We start from the raw sequence: 5,930 nt of genomic DNA on the forward strand, positions 1-5,930 counted from the left end.
CCATTGTATGATCATTGGAGTTTGGATAGATATTTATCCATTTGAAGGCGCCCTAGACCTCGTTAGAGGCGCCTCCCACCAATACTAACTGATCCCAAGTAACTATAAAAAAACCCCATAGAGTTAAGAATTAAACAACAACTTCTATATTCAATTCCGAGTCTTTTTCTGAACTTTTAAAGTGTGTAAGAGGTTACTTCGCCTTCAATAAGGAAGTCATTCTAGTGGAGTTTTTCAAACACCTTGGATTAATAACCAACTAGGTTGTAACCAAGTAATTTCTAATGCCTCCTACTTATTTTTTTAAGTTGTTGTTCATATTATGTTTATTACTTGTGCTTAATTAAGTAATTATCCTTGCTAAAGTTCCAAGTAAGAGAAATTCTCTAACTCTACTTGCAGGCTATTCACTCCTCCCCTTTAGTCGGCCTAACATGGACCAACAAGTGGTATCAGAGCTCAACCGTCTCTGAAGGACTAACTGCTAACTGAAGCAACGAGACGATAGTCAGATCTAGTATCTACCCACTAGTGTTGAAGAAGGAGTTCACATTTTGAAAGTGACGAATGGAGGTATTCTTTAAGATAGATTTCAATATTTTATTAATAATAAAATATAATTTTGAAGCACCAAAGATCGGAGAAGAACTCGAAGAACACCTCTAGACCAAAAAGCAACGCGACAAGTTTATGGCAAACGGTAAGGCTGAATTTTACCTTATAAGCTTACTACTGGTTGAAGAACTCGACATAATTGGCACGAAACATCTACCAAAGCTCTCTGGATATGCTTCTAGAATTCCACGAAGAACCAACAGAAGTAAAATTCAACTCTTCGATGGATACCGATTCATCTTCAGAAGAGTCTGAGACCGAGAAGATTGTCGAACTAGCATTAATAGCCGAATATCTACCTAGAGACAAAGAAAGCGTTTTGGAAGAAAGCATCGATGAAGGAGGAGCATTGACTGACGATTTCGACATAGTAAGTGAGGTATGTCTCTTATCTCTTGATCAGTTATACAATGCAATTAAAACGTTGTCTAGGAGCCTATGCAAAAATAGATCGAAATATGTAAAATCGAAAAAGAGTATGCATTCTTGCTAGACCAATTTGATAAAATTAAGATTGAAAATGAAAAGTTAAAAGATCAATTAGAACAATTGAAAAAGAACTCGGTATGTTCAAATTTGAATATTTTTTATGTTAAATACAATGGAGGGCTAAATTGGTATTTAGATTTCACAAGGGTTAAATCAAAAAATTTTCTAAAAATTATATACCATAAAAACTTCTGATAAATCCAGTAGGTAGGAATAGGAGTGTAATCGAGTCGAACCGAGCCGAACTCTTGAATATTTGAGTTTGACTCGTTTATAATCGAGCCGAGTTGGAGCTTTATTTAACGAATATATTCATAAGTCACGAGTTTATTCAAGCTTTTATTGAGCCTAAACGAGCTTAATAAATATAAATTATAAATTTAAATATTCATTAAAAACTAAATGATATATTTAGAAAAAAATATAATATTCTTATTAAAATTTATAATTTTATTCTAATAAATAAATTTAATATATTTGTCTATATGCTTCATAAGTAGAGTATAAAATCTATAAATTCAATATTAAAATTATTATTATTTTATTTAAAAATTGATTTATGAGCTTAACGAACATATTCACGAGCTAATGAGTCGAATATTATAAAGCTTGAGCTTGGTTTGTTTATCTTAACGAGCCTCATTAAACGAATTTAAACGAGTTTTTATCGAATCGAACTTCGAATAACTCATAAGCGGCTTGGTTCATTTACACCCCTAGGTAGGAACTTGATTACAAAATTAGTTCATACACCTACTGTTAGTGTTTTCTATTGAAATTATTTTTTGTGATAATGAAGCATATTTTCTGTTAAATTAATTTTTTTAATAATTATCTTATTTTTTATAAAATTTTAATTGAAAAATATAATTTAAATTTTAAAATTCTTTTGGAGGTTAATTTTAAAAATTTTGTTTTTTTTCTGGAGATTACTGTTATATTTTGAATGTTGAGAAAAATGAGTAAAATTTTTTGAGTTTAAAAAATATTTTTAAACAATTAAATTAAAAAACAATCATTTTTTAAAATAAATATTCTGGTCAAAATAAAAGTATATGTTTGTAATTATTTTTCTCTGATCTATAATAAAAAAATTTCAATATTTTTCAAAACTTAAAATTATTTTTGTTAAAATTGGTATTTTAATCCCTAAAATTTGAATATTTGAAAAATAAATCTCTGAAAAATATTCTAACTTATTTACTAATTCATTCAACCTTAGATTTTTTTTTTCAAATTTTTTCACTAATTACCCCTAGTTTTTTTATGTGATCAAAGGAAGAGGGGATAAGTTAAGGGAGAGGTAATTAATTGCATAATTATATAAATTACATAATTGCATTTTTTTTATTATGCATATTGCAAAATTTCATGTATTTATTGCAAATTTGTTACTCATAATAAATTACAAATTTTAAATATTTTTTATTTGTTTTCCCTAACTTAACTTGGGTTGATGCACATCAAAAAGGAGGAGACTGCAAGTATCTCGGATTGGTTTTGATATGGTCAACCAAGTCAAGTTAGAATGTGTTGTGTTTTGATGTCTTGTCTAAGTGTGCAGGAGCTTAAGAATACAAGAAGTCTAATGGAAGATGTAGCGGATGACAAGGATGACACAGGAAGTGAGTCAATGAGTTTGGTGCATCTGAGAGCCGAGAAGTTGCAGAAGAATACACCGGCCGGTGGCCGAGAAGGACACACGTGATGTATCCGAGGGACGAAAAGCTGAGGAGGAAGCCTATTCAAGGAGAAGATTAGAATTGTGTTATAGTGAACTTAATTTCGGATAGCCGGAACATCACCAAATTGGAGAGCAAAGGAGAGGGCTGAAAGGCCCTCTTAGAGGCACCTCCGTAAGCACTAGAGGTGCCCCTAGGAAGGCGCCTCAGGCACACTAGAGGCACCCTCGTGCCTCTAAATTCGATAAATGATTGTTACAGTGATCGTTGTACGACCGTTGGAGTTTGGATAGATGTTTATTCATTTGGAGACTCCTTGGAGGCATCTTCCACCAATGGTAACTGATCCCAGGAGGTTATAAAATGCCTTTAGAACTAGGAATTAAACAACAACTTCTGTATTCAATTCCTAGTCTTTTTCTGAGTTTTCAAAGTGTGTAAAAGGTTACTTTGCCTTCAACAAAAGAGTCATTCTAATGGAGTTTTTCAAACGTCTTAGATTAACAATCACCTAAGTTGTAACCAAGTAATTTATGACGTCTCTTACTTATTTCTTTAAGTTGTTTTTCATATTATGATTGTTACTTGTGCTTAATTAATTAATTGTCCTTGCTAAAGTACCAAGCAAGAGAAATTCTCTAACTTTCTTTGCAGGCTATTCAACCCCCCCCCCCCCCCCTTTCTAGTCGGCCTAACACGAACCAACAGCCTCATCCTTTGGAAATGTCATTTCATCAAATACTCACAATATTCATTAAAGTTAAAAGATAATTTGTTTTAATTTTGATACTTTCAAATTGAAAGCTAATTTATTTTAATTTAGATTTATCTTTACTCTATTTCTACGTGAGTCTGTCATTTATGTTTTTTTTATTTTTACTTAATGAAATTAAAATATATTTCTGCTTAAGCATCTTGTTCTATTATTTTTTTGGTTGATAATATTGGAGCTTGAGAGAAAATTAAATTTTAAAATGATTTATGAATTCAATTGAAATTAGAGTAGTGATCTTTACTTGTTAAATATCAAAGGTTCAATGAAAATGTGAGAAAAATGGTGGATAAGACAAATTGGATAATTAAATCACATAGCTTCCAAAGTTGCTCATTTTATTCTTAAATCTCTTTTTGGGTTATTACAATTAACTGATGAAGTGATTAACAATAGGTAATTGTTGGTCCCAGTACGCCGGTTAGAGGGAGGTGAATAGTACTTCATACTTCAAGTAAGTTAAAAAATTCTCTTGCTTTTGCTTAGCAAGGATGTACAATTATATTAAGCAAATATAAGTAATTAGTATTAAAAAAACAACTTAAAAAGAATAGGTAAAAAGGTCAGATTTTACTTGGTTACAACTTAGGTCATTATTAATTCAAGGCGTTGAAAAACTCACTAAAAACTCCTTCGTTGAAGGCAAAGAAGTCTTTTACACACGTTGACAACTCAGAAAAGACTAGGAAAGTTAATATAACAGTTGTTGTTTATTTCCTAACTGCTGAGAGCTTTTTATAGCCACTTGGGATAAACTAGTTGTTGCTTTTCATAGCTTGGAGGCACTTCCAAGGAGGTCCAAGGCGCCTCCAAGAAGATAAACTTTATCCGTTGAAGATAAAGCTTTATCTTCTTCCAACGGTAGCCTAACGACTATTAAAGGCCCTCCAACAAGCTTGAGAATGACTTCCATGAAGGCTTGAGGGCGCCTCCTGTTGGTGCAATCATGCCCTGGAAGTTTCAATGTGTTGACAATTATTTAAGTTTAGGTTAATACGGTGGAACTAACATGCATTGTGAGTTTGCAGGAGGAGTTTCTTGCAGGTCAGAAGACCAGATGCAAGGGAAGTCCAAGAAGGTCGAGGACTGGATTCTTGGCAAAAAGAGTTCTTGCGGGTCAGAAGACCAGATGCAAGGCAAGAGAAGTCCAAGAAGGTCGGGGACCGGATTCTTGGCAAGAGGAGCTCCTGCAAGTCACAAGATTATGTGTGTGATAGCCTCACTGTGAGAGATCGACTGGTAAATCGATTCAGACATAGCTGTGCGGCAGATTGCCTCTGAATCGATCAGCCGATCGATTGAAGGTAAGGCAATCGATTGGTAAGTTCTGCGCAGCACAGAATGCGTCTGGATCGATCAGCCGATCGATTCAAGGTACTGAATCGATCAGCCGATCGATCCGAGAACATTCTGTGCGAAGCACAGAATCGTTCTGAATCGATCAGCCGATCGATTCAAGGGATTGAATCGATCGGCCGATCGATCCATGAACATTCTGTGCGAAGCACAGAATCATTCTGAATCGATCAGCCGATCGATTCAAGGTATTGAATCGATCGGCCGATCGATTCACGAAGCTGCGATTTCATGAGCAAATGGCTGAATCGATTCAAACGCTGCCCCAATCGATCCAAGTCAAATAAAACAATCTGCACCGTTGATCTTGACGCGATGGCTTCCAATGGATACTTGTGAATCGATTGGGATATAACCTCAATCGATCCACGGCGACGGCGGCATGAGAAACGGCTAGTTTTCTCAACGTTTAAAACACGGGAAGAAACTGGAAAACAGACAACAACGAAAATCATACTGTTCCATTGCTCCCCAAGTCTTTTGAAAGCTCTCAAGTGATCAAGATTTAAGAAATAGGGTTCAAGCTCGTCTCCACTACTTGCTGAAGTCTCACTGCAAAGAAGAAGCCGGTTAAACCTTGTAATCCTTCTTTTCTTCTTCTTTGTAGTGTTTGTGATATTAACTTTGAAGAGAAGGGAGAGTTGTATTTCTGTTAAGGTTTCTCCACCTTCGGTGTGATTCCGAGAAGGAGGGTTTTGATAGTGAAAGAGTGTGAGTGGTGTGGATCCTTGGACTAGTCACCTTCTTGAGAAGGTGGATACCAAGTAAATATCGGTATTAGCATTGCCTTCAGCAAAACAAAGTTGGTCAGCAAAAGAAGTGAGCCATTCACCCCCCCCTCTAGCTCAACCGATCCTAACAAGTGGTATCAGAGCATTGGTTTGCTTTTGAGGATTCATCATCAAGAAAGCACAAGTTAAAGAGCTACAAGATGTCAATGAAGGAGGGACATAGTACTTCACGACCACCATTCTATGAAGGCAGCAATTTTGCTTATTGGAAGAGCCGCATGGAAC

Source organism: Zingiber officinale, chromosome 4A, assembly GCF_018446385.1.
Source record: "Zingiber officinale cultivar Zhangliang chromosome 4A, Zo_v1.1, whole genome shotgun sequence".
NCBI lineage: Eukaryota > Viridiplantae > Streptophyta > Magnoliopsida > Zingiberales > Zingiberaceae > Zingiber > Zingiber officinale.